The sequence below is a fragment of the Eschrichtius robustus genome, chromosome 12 (assembly GCF_028021215.1).
Source record: "Eschrichtius robustus isolate mEscRob2 chromosome 12, mEscRob2.pri, whole genome shotgun sequence".
Taxonomy (NCBI): domain Eukaryota; kingdom Metazoa; phylum Chordata; class Mammalia; order Artiodactyla; family Eschrichtiidae; genus Eschrichtius; species Eschrichtius robustus.
Window position 1 is genome coordinate 84,644,806 of NC_090835.1, and position 16,584 is coordinate 84,661,389.

General features: G+C 43.1%; 3 non-coding genes across 3 annotated transcripts; all 3 read right to left on the reverse strand.

Moving 5' to 3' along the window:
* Window positions 1-12,389: 12,389 nt before the first annotated feature.
* On the reverse strand, window positions 12,390-12,472 carry LOC137774334 (small nucleolar RNA ZL8). The gene has a single exon (XR_011075858.1). It is a non-coding gene; the product is annotated as a small nucleolar RNA ZL8 (small nucleolar RNA).
* A 355-nt stretch (window positions 12,473-12,827) lies between these two features.
* LOC137774312 (small nucleolar RNA SNORD52) lies at window positions 12,828-12,894 on the reverse strand. Its single transcript, XR_011075838.1, has one exon. It is a non-coding gene; the product is annotated as a small nucleolar RNA SNORD52 (small nucleolar RNA).
* Window positions 12,895-13,320: 426 nt separating this feature from the next.
* Window positions 13,321-13,383, reverse strand: LOC137774316 (small nucleolar RNA SNORD48). The gene has a single exon (XR_011075842.1). It is a non-coding gene; the product is annotated as a small nucleolar RNA SNORD48 (small nucleolar RNA).
* Window positions 13,384-16,584: the final 3,201 nt, after the last annotated feature.

A 16,584-nucleotide genomic window follows, 5' to 3' on the forward strand; every position in this document is an offset into this window, starting at 1 on the left:
GTCCAGGAACTGAAATACCACAAGGCGCGTGGCTCAGCCAAAAAAAAACAAACAAACAAACACATTTTTAGTGTAGGGCTTAGTTGGTGAGAAAGTAAGGGAAATCTTCAAAAACCATAAATAATGGACAGCAAGAACCCAGAAAAACAAGTGAGCCCTGGAGCTGGCATTTGCCCGGAGGACATCAGTCAATGCTCAGTGACCAAATCAGGATTACAGTGGATCACAGATCTGTAGTCAGGATATAAAGCCAAGGTCCTGAGAAGTTCTGGAAATCGTGAAAGGAAAATCAAATGGAGTTGGTATTGCTAAGAGAGCTCTCTAAAATGGAGCTGGGAGGCCATTAAGGAAATGTGACTTACACACATCTCAGCCTGGATGGAATCTGACCTTTTGACCTTATGAAGTCATCCAGAACACCTGCTAGAAACTCAAGATACATATAAAGTAACTCGTGACAGTCTACTTATCAGACCCCTACCCTAAAACAACCTGTGATTCCCTGTGGATAAATATTTTCTGACTTAGTCAATCATAATTCTCGCCAGGCAACTTTTAACAACCTTGTGGCTTTGTGCCTTTATAAGCCCCTGACTCTTTCTTTCCCTTGGAACACACTTTCGGGGTTACCCGACTCTGTGTCTCCCTAACTGCAATTCTTAAGACTCCATATAAACTCTTTTCTTATTTGCAGCCTCCTGCACCATTTTTTTTTAGTTGAGAAAGTTAAAAAAGAGCATTTTTCCCACCCCCACCCCGGGGTGGGAAAGCAGTACTGCCCTGGGTGCAAAATTTAAGAGAACACCAAAAAACTCAGGAATCAAGATAAATCATGTTTTAGTGCAATTAAAAAAAAGGCAAATTGGCAAACTACAGCTCGCAGGCTGACTACTCTTTGTAAATAAAGTATCAAAAGGCCACATCTTCAGTGTGGGAACTGGCCTCCATCTTTGCTCTGGATAGAGGGGGGAAAAAGAAAAGGAAAATAAATAAAAGTATCTGGAAAATTCCTAACAAAAAGTTCATACTCCCGTGGGATTAACGCCAGAAGTCACATTTCCTGTGGCCTCCAAATCTGCCAGCCACACATTTAGCAGTACCTGGTCTTAAGCTCAGTGGTGAGTACATGTTGTTTATTAGTCTTCTTTAAATTGTACATAATTATTATATACACTTTTGTGTATAAATAAGTAGAAGGAAAATTAAAAATAAAATGAAATAGAAAGAAATAAAAGGAACAAATAAATAAATAGAAGGCAAAAGATAAATGGAGACCTCTGGGTAACTTGGCAAAAATACAACCACAAAGGGACTTCCTTGGTGGTCCAGTGGTTAAGAATCCGCCTTCCAATGCAGGGGACACGGGTTCGATCCCTGGTCGAGGAACTAAGATCCCACATGCTGCAGGGCAACTAAGCCCACGCTCCACAACTAGAGTGCCCATGCACCACAACTAGAGAGTCCATGCGCTGCAACGAAAAATCCCGCGTGCCACAACTAAGACCCAACACAGCCAAAAATAAATAAATAAATATGTATATATATATATATATATATTTTTTTTTTTTTTTAAAAATACAACCACAAAGGTGGTGTCCAGAGCGAATGCCAACGTGCATCAAGAGAGGATGAGGTTGGAGGGAAGAGTGAAGATGCATAATCAGCTTTATGCTTCAGTATCTTAAGTCCAGCTAACTTTGTGATGTTCCTATCAACCAATTTAAGGGAGGTGTGTTGTTTAACCTCCACTAAGCTTGGTTTTGGTGTTTTGGAATCCCTGAAGCCGTTGAAGTGCCCTTGCCATTGGAGGTGGGAGCCTGGTAGAGAGCAACTAACATGTTCCTTGGCCAAGATTCTAAAAGGAGAGGGCAGGGGAAGGCCAGCGTCTCTGCACATCTGAGTCTCAGCAAGGCGTTTGATAAGGTCAAGGGGACCACAGGGAAATTTCCTGGACCCATGTATACAAAAAAGAGGGGGAATTCATTTGCCACCACTGGAGGACAATATCACACCAGCCCCTTACACACACAATACTGTAAATACAGAAAAAGAATGAATCATTTCTCCTACGTTTGCGGTAGGAAAAAGTAATTCAGGTTAGACAAAGTACCAGTTGGTGAGATGACTTATTACTTGTTTTACAGAAGAATGTCAGCAAATAAGTGTAGAAGGAATAATCAAATTAGAAAATCATCATTTTGCAAACTTGAGTGAAAATTCCCATTTGAAAGGTGCCCTCCCTGAACCAGGAGGACAGGAAGTTGGCGACCAAGAGAATTCTATACAAACAGAACTTGTTGGGAATTCCCTGGTGGTCCAGTGGTTAGGACTCAGCGCTTTCACTGCCATGGGCCCAGGTTCAATCCCTGGTTGGGAAACCAAGATCCCACAAAAAAAAAAAGAAACAGAACTTGTTAAAAATAATTCTTACCTTCTTTAGCCTCCCCCCATAGTTTAGACACTTTTCCACAATTGTCTATTTTGTTCAACCTAACATAAAAGCAAGTATGCCATGTCTTTGGGTTTTCATTTCTTTATGAAGTCTCGTGTCATGTAAAACTTAAATAAATGTGTATGCTTTCCTCCTGTTAATCTGTCTTTGTCAGATTGATTTTTCAAACCCAGCCAGGGACCCTAAGAGGGTCAAGGAAAACTATTTCCTCCCCTGCACAGGCAAAGATAATCAGTGGATGCCAAAATCATTAGGTTAAGGTTGATGGAGACTGTATATTCATTCACAAGGTGCTGAAACCAAGGGTAGTCAGCAGTTTGCCATTAATAAATAATAAACTGTAACCTGCCTTCACTGATCAAGCTCACTTCGTTTTTACAAAAAACTTGCATGTCCTCTGAGCATCACATAGCCTAAACAATGTTTGCCCAAGTTGTTTTTTTGAGATTTGGAGTTGTCTGTGTCCAGTTCAAGATAGAAGCAATTAAGACTGGTTAAGACCACTGACCCTCCATCTGGGCATGAAGAGTGTCTGGGCACAGAGTGTCTGCTCCGTGACATTTTGACATCAGAGGGACAAAAAATTCACCCTCAGAGCATACTAACACAGCCATTTTCTGAACATAGGTCCCAAGAAGAAGCCTGTAGCTTAGTTGTGTCTTTGCAGAACGTTGATTCAGCACCTTTCTCTTATCTTAATTACCTTTCCCCACACCTCAGCTTTATCCCATGAATACCCCAAGCCGCTTGCCTTTTTGGGAGGAAAATTTGAGACTTGTTCTCTCATCCCCTCAGTTGGCTGCCTTGTGGATAAACACTCTGCTGCAAACCTAGCGTTTGGCTTGCTGCGCATCAGGCAAACAAACCTGGTTTGGTAACAGTGCCAAAGAATTAACCCATCTTGCCACTCACAAGGGCGAAAAGCACCTCTACAATGAAGAGATCCTGGGGGGGTCACTACTTTAACCGGGTGATCAAACTAAGGTCAAGAATAATGGAACAGGGGTGGGATAGGGAGGGTGGGAGGGAGATGCAAGAGGGAGGAGATATGGGGATATATGCATATGTATAGCTGATTCACTTTGTTATAAAGCAGAAACTAACACACCATTGTAAAGCAATTATACTCCAATAAAGATGTTAAAAATTAAAAATAAAAAAGAATAATGGAACAAGTAGACTTTATGATCCCCCTGACACAAGGCCCTGTGAAGTATGTAGCACGTGGTAGACTGAAAAAATGATCCCCTAAAAGATATCCATGCTCTAACGCCTGGAACCTGTGAAGGCTATCTTATATAGAGATAAAGAGGGTCTTTGCAGATTGATTAAATCAAGGGTCTTTCGATGGAGAGATAATTCTGGATTATCTCGGAGGGCTCTAAATGAAATCGCATATATCGTTATAAGAGGGAGGCAGAAGAGGATGCAATACACACAAGTGAAGAGGAGGAGGCAACGTGACACAGAGTCAGGAATTGGAGTGATGTGGCCACGAGCCAAGTTATGCCAGCAGCCACCAGACGCTGGAAGAGTCAAGGAACAGATTCTCTCCCATAGTGTCTCTGGAGGGGGCAAGGCCCTGTGGACACCTTGATTTTTGCCCAGTGAAACTGTTTTGAACTTCTGGCCTCCAGAATTGTGAAGGAATAAATATCTGTTGCTTTAAACCACCAAGTTTGTAGTAATTTGTTACAGCAGCCATACATGGTGTCATTCATGAAGTATTCTTGCCCAAACCATGTAATCAGAATCTAATTAGGTCTTTAAGGGAATTCCCTGGTGGTCCAGTGGTTTGATCCCTGGTTGGGGAGCTAAGATCCTGCAGGCTGCATGGTGCAGCCAAAAAAAAAAAAAAAAAAAAAAAAAATCTAATTAGTCCTTTAAGTATAACTTCAGGTTAAAGAAAATGCAGAAAGTTGAGGAACAAGTTAAAAACGCCAAGAGAGCACAGTTAGATGAAGCCAACATGTGGAACATTCTACAAGACAACTGGCCTAGTCTCTTCAAAGGATCATTGTCACAGAAAGAAGGGGACTGTTCTAGAATCAAGAGACTACTAACAAGGGACTTCCCTGGTGGTCCAATGGTAAAGAATCCACCTTCCAATGCAGGGGACACGAGTTCAATCCCTGGTCGGGGAACTAGGATCCCACATGCCACGGGGCAACTAAGGCCGCATGCCACAACTAGAGAGAGAAAACCCTCACGCCACAACTAGAGAGAAGCCTGTGCGCCACAACAAAGAGCCCGCGTGCCGCAACGGAGACCCCGCCTGCCGCAACGAAGACCCAACGCAACCAAAAAAAGGAAAGTAAATAAATAAGTAAAGATTTAAAAAAAAGAGAGACTAACAAGATATAACAGTAAAAGAAAGTGCTTGATCCTTTAATCAATGAATACTGGCTCTTTAGAAGAACAATTACCATAAAAGCTATTTTGGGAACAGTTGAAAAAATTTGAGTATTGATTTAACTATTAAGTAATATTAGGAATTATTAATTTTCTCAGGTATAATAGTATTGTATATATGCAGGTAAATGTCCTTAGATTGTGGATATGCATGCTGAAATATTTAAGCATAAAATGTCATGATCTCTATAATTCACATTGAAATGAGCCTGCTAAATATATATATTTTATATTATATGTGTGTATATGTATATACACACATATATAATTTAATATATATTTTTGCCATTTGCCATATTTTCAAATATGGAAAAATGTTGACAATTGTTGGATTAGGTGGTGGGTATATGGGTGTTTATATTCTTCCTATTGTTTGAAAAGTTTCCTGATAAAAAGCTTAAAAAGCAATCTTTTGTAATGGTTGCTCAGCCTCCTGTAGAAGAAGTCAACCCACTGTGGAGCAAGGCCTCTCCCTGCATGCTGGGAAACGGGAGGCCCCCAATCCAGGGTGGTGCCCGCCATTGTTGCAAGGCCCTTTAAAGACAGCTCCCTCTCCCATGTTGTCACCCATCAGCACATAACTGGGTTTGATTATTGGCTGACATCTCTATCTTCACTATGTTTAGAATTTAATGGTTTAATGACAGGCAATAGCCAGCCTGGAATGTGACCCATTTCCACCTGAGATTCACCTGATTGGGGGCAATAAAATTTAACATTTTAAGCATCAGCAGGTATTTTAACCCTTAGGATAATCTCTCTGTCCTTACTCTTTGTGAAATAACACAATTGAAAGACTATCCTGGGCAAGTAGGATGTTAATGGTCGAGAAAGTACTACAATAAACAAAGTAATAGATGGCCCTGAGCTTCTCAAAGCCAGATGCCCACAGATGCCACTGCGCAGAGCTAACCATGGTGCCTGCGCCTGTTCTGGCTGCAGCATTATAACAAACCAGCAAGGTGAAGGCAGCTCTAAGCAAACGATGCCAAATGTTGGAGCACCTCACTTCATCCTTCCTATCAACTCCTTTTCATATTCATCTCTGTTTTCTCTGCTCCACATTATGGATGATTTCTTCTTCCAATTCACTAATTCTCTATCCAGTGGGTCTGTTATTTAACCTGTTTGTTGTGCTTCTTATGAATTTACCTGTTCATTTCAATTCTAGAATTGGTACTTGTTTCCTTTTCAAACCCATCTGCTACTTTATAATGCCCTCTTCTGCACAATGGATTGAATGAGCCCCTTTATCTCTTTGAACATCTTCAGTCTCCAAGCGTGCTGTCATCTGAGTTTCTTAGTTGTAAAGTCACCTGTTATTGCACCTCCTGACTTGTTCTCCTGGGGATGTTCTGGCTCATCTTGAGAACGGTTGTCTTCCAAGGGAGCTCCCTGTGTCTGGAGGTGTCCCTGGGGCTGACTTAAGCTTTTGCCTGTGCTCAGCCCTCTGGGATTCACAGGTCCCAAACATTGTTTTTTAAGTTATTAAGAAGTAGTTTGACATATGAAAATATGAATTACACAAGGAGCTCCCATAGAGCCTCCATGTACACCTCCTTGACTATATCACTGTCCCTAACCACCCCATCTTGAATTTAGCATTTAGCAATCCTATGCATTTCTTTTTTTATATATATAAATTTATTTATTTTATTTATTTATTTTTGGCTGTTGTTGGGTCTTCGTTGCAATGCACAGGCTTCTCATTGTGGTGGCTTCTCTCATTGTGGAGCACGGGCTGTAGGCGCGTGGGCTTCAGTAGTTGTGGCTCACGGGCTCTAGAGCACAGGCTCAGTAGTTGTGGCGCATGGGCTTAGTTGCTCCACGGCATGTGGGATCTTCCTGGACCAGGGATTGAGCCCGTGTCCCCTGCATTGTCAGGTGGATCCTCAACCACTGCGCCACCATGGAAGCTCCGGTCCTATGCATTTCTTTTTGTTTTTACTATGATACTTAACTCCAAACAATATATTGGTTTTTTTAAATTTATTTTATTGAAGTATGGTTGATTTACAATGTTGTGTTAATGTCTGCTCTACAGCAAAATGATTGTTATACATATATATATATATATATATATATATATATATATATATATATATTCCTTTTCATATTATTTTCTATCCAGTTTATCACAGGATATTGAATATACTGTGCTATACAGTAGGAACTTTAAGCGATATATTGTTTAGTGGTAAATGTTTTTAAGCATTACATACTATTTTTCTGTGATCTGCTTTTTTTCTTCACATTGTGAGATTAATCCACGCTGGTATGTTAGTCATCCTACTGCTGCATGTAACACATGGTGTATTTTATGAATATACCCCCACTTCCCTATTGGAGAACACGTGAGTTCCTTTTTTTCTCCCCCCTTACCAACAGTACCATCAAGGATGTATATATTAATCCCTGTATCTGTATGTGAGTGTTTAGGGTGCATCACCAGAAGTGGAAACACTGGGTTGAAGAGAGCATGCCTCATTTTTAGTAGGTACTGATAAACTGTTTTCCAAAGGGATTCTATAAAGTTATATTCCTGCAAACAATGTCCAAAACAGTTTTTATTTCTTGGCTCTAGGATTTCCTCACAAATCAAATTACATCCAGAAGCTTTGTTGGAGGCTGTTGCATCACGCAGGGGAGCTAAGTGAGACGACGGTGGATCCCACCAGAGTCAAGGAGCAGTAGAGTTGTGAGATGCGGCCAAATTTTGGTGTTAAGGTATCGCCAGCATGATTTGTTGACAAATTGGATATAGAATATGCAAACAGGACTCAAGCAGACTCCAAGAGTTCGGGCACAAGCAACAGGCAGGTAGAGGTATCATTCTGGAGGGGTTTGCGCACTAGCCAGTTGCTAAGGATTCCAGGGATGAGAGGCCTGGGGAAACAGGCCTGGGAGGCTCACGGGCTTCAGTAGCTGAGATGGCAGGCCAGTCTCTGCGTAGATTAATTTTGGAGAGCTATGAGATCTGCCTAGTGGGTTGGGTGGACTGTTTACTTCTGAAAGTGCTCCTGGGGGTGAAGAAGATTCAGTGTGCTTTGGGGTAGGGGTCTTATCAAATCACTGTCACCCCCGTGAAGAGAGGCTGTAGGGCTCAAGAATGTGAGGACTGGAAAGTGATTTCCATGCCTGGAATTAAGAAAACTTCACGTGACCATCTTCACCATGCCTGTACCTCAATCTTTTTAATGTAAATTAATTAATTAATTAATTAATTTATTTATTTATTTATTTATTTTTATTTATTTATGGCTGCGTTGGGTCTTCGTTGCTGCACGCAGGCTTTCTCTAGTTGCGGTGAGCGGGGGCTACTCTTTGGTTGCGACTCATGGCCTTCTCATTGCAGTGGCTTCTCTTGCTGCAGAGCACGGGCTCTAGGTGTGCAGGCTTCAGCAGTTGTGGCTCACGGGCTCTAGAGCGCAGGCTCAGGAGTTGTGGCGCATGGGCCCAATTGCTCGGTGGCATGTGGGATCCTCCTGGACCAGGGATCAGATCGAACCCATGTCCGCTGGATTCTTAACCACTGCACCACCATGGAAGTCCCTCACTCTTATACTCTAAACCTGGGACTGACAAAGGAAGGAGGGTCTGAACACCTAGGGCAGGACTTGGATCATTCTCTGCAAGAGAATGCAGAAGAGACCCTATGGACAAGAAATCACGTTGACCATTTAATAGTAATGTCAAGGACTAAGGAAAACTGGATGAGGTACTGACTAGGCTATGTTACCTAATGTCTAAACTATTTGGAATAATATAATTGTAGCTAATGCCTAAATAAGGCTTACTATGTGTTAGGCAGTTTTAAGTGCATTTAAATATAGTTAAACCTAACAACTCCGTAAGAGTAGGTACTCTTTGGGGCTTCCCTGGTGGTGCAGTGGTTAAGAATCCGCCTGCCAATGCAGGGGACACGGGTTCGAGCCCTGGCCCGGGAAGATACCACATGCCGTGGAGCAATTCAGCCCGTTCGCCACAACTACTGAGCCTGTGCTCTAGAGCTCGCGAGCCACAACTACTGAGCCCACGTGCCACAACTACTGAAGCCAGCGCACCTAGAGCCCGTGCTCTGCAACAGGAGAAGCCACCGCAATGAGAAGCCCATGCAGCGCCACGAAGAGGAGCCCCCGCTCACCGCAACCGGAGAAAGCCTGTGCGCAGCAACAAAGACCCAACGCAACCAAAAATAAAAATAAAGAAATTAAAAAAAAAAAACAGTAGGTACTCTTTTATCCATTTACAAATGAGGAAATAGAGTGGCTAAGTAACTTAGCCAAAGTTGAACAGCTGTAAGTATTCAGTCTGGCTCCCTACATCTTAACCCAGTCCCCTGTACTTCCTATGTGATACTGTCACCCTACAAAAATGCACTTACAAATGCAAGTCCTCATGTACACTACCCAGAGACACCCATCAACCTAGAATTGTTGTTGTTGGTTTTTTTGCCTAAATAAAAATGGGCAGAAATGTGTTTGGAAGGGTAGAATCTAAACTATAGGGAAGTATGTGAACAAAAAAGAACCAAGCTGCAACATAACTACGTGGAGTATTAGTCCGTATTTATGAAGCTCAAAAAGATACAAAACACAAAACCAAACAATATTTTAGGGACACATTCAATTCAGAGTACAAAGAAAAGCCAAAGAATGATACAGCCACAATTCAGCTGGGTGACATCCTCTGAGTGGGAGGGAGAAAAAGAAAAATGGAATCAAAGAAAGGTTTGCTTCAGTTATTGGAAATGTTTAAAGCTAGGCCACAGGTGTATTATATACTAGACAGAAAGGAATTTGAATCCTGACTGACACTGATCTCGGAGAGACCAGTGAGTGGTCCTGAAGAGAGATCTTAGTTCCTGCCCGGGAATAGAACCTAGCCGCTAGTCCAGCAGGGGCTAGAGGCTAGAAGCAAAGTTCCCTGGCTCTTGCCCCATTTGAAAGCCAAGATGGATTCCGCTGCAGAGGCCTGTGGGGGATATGTCCACACTTATTATGGGGTGGTGCCCCCTCCCTTTTTGACCCCCAAGGAGCCTTCCTGCGCATGTGCAGACAGGGAAGTTTACCTTGACCTCAGGAATGCTCATCTTATCTCTTAACTTCAGCAGAGCTCAGCTTCTGCCACTTGCTTTGTCCTTGGAGTGTCTGGGTGAGAACCAAGCTTCAGTTTTACTCCACTTGACAAACACCAGTGTCCGGCCCAGGGACCTCAATACCTCCTATCTCTCTGACCTTAAGGAAATTATTTAACATCCCTGAGCTTTCCTCTCCTTGCTTGCAAGGTAGGGTAGATACATATCTACTTTGCAAGGTTTTAAGGATTCAATAAAATGAAACACATAAAAAGCCTACGACAGACCAAAGCACTAAATATATGGTGGCTGCTAAGATTATACAGAACCCGTGGTCAGAGAATAGCAATGGGAGCAGCTAACTGTGTCCTGTAGGGAGTACCAAACAGGGCAATTTCAAGGAGGGAAAACAAAAGATCTGGCAAAGACGATTAAGGAAAATAAAAGTTGGAAAAAATCTTTGCTGAGTGGGGACCAAGCTGGAAACGTTCCATAGGAAAACAGATGCAAAAGATGTGCAATATTTAAAAGATGAATTATTAGGTACACAAACTGGTACACTCCACCTGGAGTAGTGATGGCACGTAGAGAAACAGGCACTCTGAAGGAGACTGCTGTTACGAGTATAAACTGGGACAACTTTATGGAACATACATTACTACTTTAAATGCCCAAATCCTTTGACTCTGAAATTCTACTTTTGGAAATGTATTCTACAACACAACTTCAAATGGGTGCAAATTAATAGGGAATCAGCACTGGTATATACCATGACCAGAAGCTCAAACACCCCTTTACCAGAAGCTGGATAATTTACAATACAGCCTTACAGCAGCATACTCTGTACATGCTGGTGGGGAATCTCCTTTATGACGATGACAAATAGGAGCACAGAGTATGCTTTTTCCCCCATTTTTTTTACTGTGGTGAAATACACATAAAATTTACCATCTTTACCATTTTTTAAAAAATTTTTATTGGGGTATCGTTGACTTACAATGTCGTGTTAGTTTCAGGTATACAGCAGAGTGAATCAGCTATACATATATCCACTTTTTGTTACATTCTTTTCCCATATAGGCCATTACAGAGTATTGAGTAGAGTTCCCTGTGCTATACAATAGAGCATTAGTTACTTTTTTTATGTGTAGTAGCATGTATGTGTTAATCCTAATCTTCCAATTTATCCCCCTCCCCATCTTTACCACTTTTAAGCATACAGTTCAGTGGTAATAAACATTCATCACATTGAGCAACCATCATCACCATCCATCCCCGTGAACTCTTTTCATCTTCTAAAACAGAAACTCTGTATCCATTAAACAGTAACTCTTCATTTCCTCATTCCCTGCCCCTGGCAACCACCAGTATATTCTTTTAAACTATATCTGGACAACCTATGTTTTCACCAATTGATCAAAAGGCAAACTGGATGTCTGTGTTAATGCTGTCATAAGAACCTCAAATATTAGAATACTATCACACTCAATCTAGAAATCCTTAACATTGGCGTCAATATGTGGCAAATCTACTTTTTGTATGTCGCTGCAAAGAGGTGCAGCTAGATGTCAACTGTGATGCTCATTCACTGCTGGTTAACCTTTCATGTCCCTAAATCTTTCTGTACCGTCTTGTTTTCACTGAGACGAATCTATTTTTTATTTGCTTTAAAATATTTTATTGGAATCCTTTGGGTAAGACCAAGTAAAGGCCACCTAATTGATTTTGGTCCCCAATTTCTAGGCAGTCCCCTCCCTCCACCCCAGGAGGTTGACAGCTGCTCACGCGGGTTAATGCAGGAAAGATGTGAAGTTCCAAGGATCTGTCCAACACCAGGTAGAGAACATCCTTTGTGTCAGCAAAATTCTAAAATTTCATAAAAGCAACACATATTAGAAACATGCAAGCAACTGGCAGTAAAGCATGAATCAAGGGCTTCCCTGGTGGTGCAGTGGTTAAGAATCCGCCTGCCAATACAGGGAACACGGGCTCGAGCCCCAGTCTGGAAAGATCCCACATGCTGCGGAGAAACTAAGCCCATGTGCCACAACTACTGAGCCTGCGCTCTAGAGCCCACGTGCCACAACTACTGAAGCCTGAGCGCCTAAAGCCCGTGCTCCACAACAAGAGAAACCACCACAAGAAGCCCTCGCACTGCAACGAAGACCCAATGCAGCCAAAAATAAGTAAATAAAATAAATAAATTTATTTTAAAAAAGCATGAATCATAGATACAGAAACAGAGTGGTAGTTATCAGAGAGAAAGGTGGTTAGGCAAAAAGGATCAATTGCATGGTGACTAGACTTACTGTGGTGATCGCTTTCTAGTGTATATAAATATCCAAAACGTTATGTTCCTGAAACTAATGTAGTTATATACCAGTTTTACTTTAAAAAAAGAAAGGTCTGGGTGGGCAGGGGAATTGCCACACAGGGTGGAAAGAAGCATAAGAGTGGATCAGGTGGTTTCAAAGATCCTCAGAGAAGTTCTCAGAGACTCTAGTCCAACCAGGTCATCATTACCACTCTGGAGATGGTAGGAAAACCAGCAAGAGACTTACCACAGACCCAGGCAGAAGGCACGCTACTCTCCACTTCTTGTCACTCTCCACTTCTTGTCACAGCTTGCTGATGAAACTGGCAGGAACCATTACCTGGGCATCCCAGCCATCCCAACAGCACTTCTCCAAGAGGAGAATTCCAAACTTTAGGCCTTCAGCCACCAGGCTATCCCTGAATCTCTGTGAAGGGGCACTGCCCCGGCTGGGCTTCCAAAGCTCTCAAGCTAGAAAGATGAAAGCAGGACCACCGATGAGAAATACAAGCAGAGAGCTACAGCCCTCCCATTGGCTCCTCTCAAAAATCCAAGTATCCAGTTCCCCAAATGAGTCAGAAATTAATTTTGACATCAGGACCAGCATCAGAGACTCTAGTCTGAGAAATCATCATCCCCAATTTAGGGAGACCTGGATCAAGGGAAACCATTATGGGGAGGAATCTAGAACATTCAAAGACAACAGCCCCAATATACGGATCTAGCAAATTAAGAATTCAGGGATGGGAAGTTCAGGAGAGAAAAGAAGTAGGAAACAAACTTAGAACTGCGGAGAACAGCTCCATCAAGGAAGCCCAGCATGCAGGGTAGTTTATAGTAGTAAAACAGGTGGAGAAAGCAGGTTTAGCAAGGCTTAAACAAAACGCTGGGGAGTTAAAAAAGTGAGAGACACTTGAGAGCGCCCGCACACCTAACACTCACCTTTATTCAAAAATAACACATGGGTCGGTGAACGTCTTAATCCCCTAATGGAGAAACGAGACACACGAATAAGTGGCTTCTCCGAGCCCAAATACTAGGGATCCCAACCCGGGGGATGGAGGTGGTCAGCGCGCTGCGGTGATGGCGTCAGCGAGACACTCAGAATCACCTGGGGTCATCATCATCCCCGTCCTCCCCCAGTACAACCACCAGCCACTCCATATCGCACAATCCACTCACCCTCGAGGCGCTGCGGACCCTCCTTCGAGAATCAGGGTCCTGGGAAGAAACCAGTGAGTTAGCAGAAGCCAGGGCGACTACCAGACAAGTCCCCCCTGCCCTGGGCTGGGTCAGTTCCAAGCAGTGGTGTCACAGAGACATCAGAAATTCTAGTCTGTAATGATAGCTCATCCTGCTCAGCCCGAGACTTCGGTCCCTTCAGTGTCCAACACGGCCCTGAGGTACTCAGGTACCTGTACGCCGGCAGCTGTGCAAAGATAGCGCAGGCGGTAGCCTTCCTTTTCCGCCAGGCGGATCCTAAAGCCACCATCTTCGCCATCCACCAGTTCACTGCACAAAGAGAACGACAAGGCCTGGGCCAGGGCCGTTTATTTACGGCGGCGTGGCGTCGGGGCCTGACGGGCCTATAGCTGTCTTCTGAGAGGCCTGTCTCGATCCTCAGAATTTTCCCCATCGCTTGTCCAAACAAGACTAAAGTTAAGTGAAAGAGAGGCCATGAGTGGACGTTTCACATTCTTCTGGGCAAATATTCGGAGATGTTTTGTGAATTTTCAAAAACAAAAAAACAGGTGACTTTACTGGCCAGGCCGGAGAAGTCCGCGACGCTGCCAAGTGCGCGCGCAGCTGAACGCTCTTCCTGGGTGGCCTCCCAGATAGTCCTGTCCCTGCTTGTGTAACCAAGGGACTTCGCTCTAGTTCTCAATTGTCCCGGTTTGGATTCGGGGGTCCCTCCAAGGGACTGCCACCCTCCTCTGTCTAGCCAGCGAAATCTGAATTTGCAAGACCTGTCAGGTACATTAAACTTCCTGTCCTTTTTTTTTTTTTAAAAACACCTTTATTAAGGTGTAATTGTGTCCACTGAAAAAAAAATGCACGTCCTAAAAGTTGAGAATCTGTTTTATTTGGTGGATAAAACTGAGGACTTAGGCCTGGTCGCAGCCTCTCAGCTCTGTAGAGGTAAGGGAGAAGCCAGGCTATATAAGAGTTTTTGCGACAAAGATCGGGTAGTCGGCACTTCATAAGATTACTGTCAATTAGAGAAAACAAGGGATTTCCCTGGTGGCGCAGTGGTAAAGAATCTGCCTGCCAATGCAGGGGAAACGGGTTCGATCCCTGGTCCAGGAAGATCCCACATGCCGCGGAGCAACTAAGCCCCTGCGCCACAACTACTGAGCTTACGGTCTACAGCCTGCGTGTCACAGCTACTGAAGCCCGCGCATCTAGAGCCCGTGCTCCGCAACAAAAAGGAGCCACCACAATGAGAAGCCCACGCACCACAACGAAGAGTAGACCCCGATTGCTGCAGCTAGAGAAGGCCCTCCCGCAGCAGAGAAGACCCAATGCAGCCAAAAATAAAACAATAAATAAATTAAAATAGAAAATTAAAGAACCCCATACTGTCCTCCATAGTGGCTGTATCTATTTACATTCCCACCAACAGTGCAAGAGTGTCCCCTTTTCTCCACACTCTCTCCAGCATTTGTTGTTTGTAGATTTTCTGATGATTCCCACCCTAACTGGTGTGAGGTGATACCTCATTGTAGCTTTTTTTTTTTTAAACATCTTTATTGGAGTATAATTGCTTTACAATGGTGTGTTAGTTTCTGCTATATAACAAAGTGAATCAGACATACATATACATATATCCCCATATCTCCTCCCTCTTGCTTCTCCCTCCCACCCTCCCTATCCCACCCCTCTAGGTGGACACAAAGCACAGAGCTGATCTCCCTGTGCTATGTGGCTGCTTCCTACTAGCTAGCTATTTTACATTTGGTAGTGTATATGTGTCCACTATGGAGAACAGTGTGGAGGTTCCTTAAAAAACTAAAAATAGCCTTACCATATGATCCAGCAATCCCACTATTGGGCACATACCCAGAGAAAACCATAATTCAAAAAGACACATGCACCCCAATGTTTATTGCAGTATTATTTACAATAGCCAGGTCATGGAAGCAACCTAAATGCCCATCGACAGACGAATGGATAAGGAAGATGTGGTACAGATACACAATGGAATATTACTCAGCCATAAAAAGGAACGAAATTGGGTCATTTGTAGAGATGTGGATGGATCTAGAGACTGTCATACAGAGTGAAGTAACTCAGAAAGAGAAAAACAAATATCGTATATTAACGCATATATGTGGAACCTAGAAAAATGGTACAGATGAACCGGTTTGCAGGGCAGAAATAGAGACACAGATGTAGAGAACAAATGTATGGACACCAAGGGGGAAAAGTGGCGGGGTGGGGGATGGTGGTGGGATGAACTGGGAGGTTGGGATTGACATGTATACACTAATATGTATAAAATAGATAACTAATAAGAACCTGCTGTATAAAAAATAAATTAAATTTTTAAAAAAATTAAAACCAGACATCTCAAGTTAATGAATTTAACTAAACATGCCGCAACAAAGATCCCATGTGCCGCAACTAAGACCCGGCGCAGCCCAAAATAAATATTATTTTAAAAATCTCTTCCAAGAATCCTATAGTATTCATCTGTTTATTTGACACATTTCTCAGCTCCCAGTGGTTGAGTTCCGCCTGTGGTTGATGTTGCAAAGTGATTTTAAGTTCCAGGAAGTGTATATGTACAGGTAGGTGATGACGTCTCATATTCTAAAGTGGCTGTTTTTATTGGCCGCGGCGCGCCGCTTGCAGGATCTTAGGACTGAACCCAGGCCCGCAGTGAAAGCGCCGAGTCCTAACCACTGGACAAGAAAATTTCCTGATGTTGCTTTTTAATGAACCATTTCCCTAATGAGGACTCATGAAAGTAGTTGGCCCAGCTTCAGGAATTCTCTTCTTTGGCCCGTTAAGCCGTTGCTGGCGATTTCCCTAACCTTTATCATCGCTGCTGCTGCCAGTGAATCAACACTTTAAGGCTGTGGAAGGCTTCCAGCACTGGTTCACAGCAGAAAGCCCCTTGCCACCAGCTGCTGCTCCTGGAAGCACTGACACCTTCCTGTCCTGCCTCTCTTGGGTCCCCATACCTCTAAAAACATAATCAGGAGTAGCCTCTGGTGCAGTGGCTTTTTCTCAACTTTGGCTGAAACACTGAGACAATTTTAATTCTATACAATTTCTTGGCCTACTTCCAGAGACTCTGATTCTTCCGGGACCGGTATCAGTATT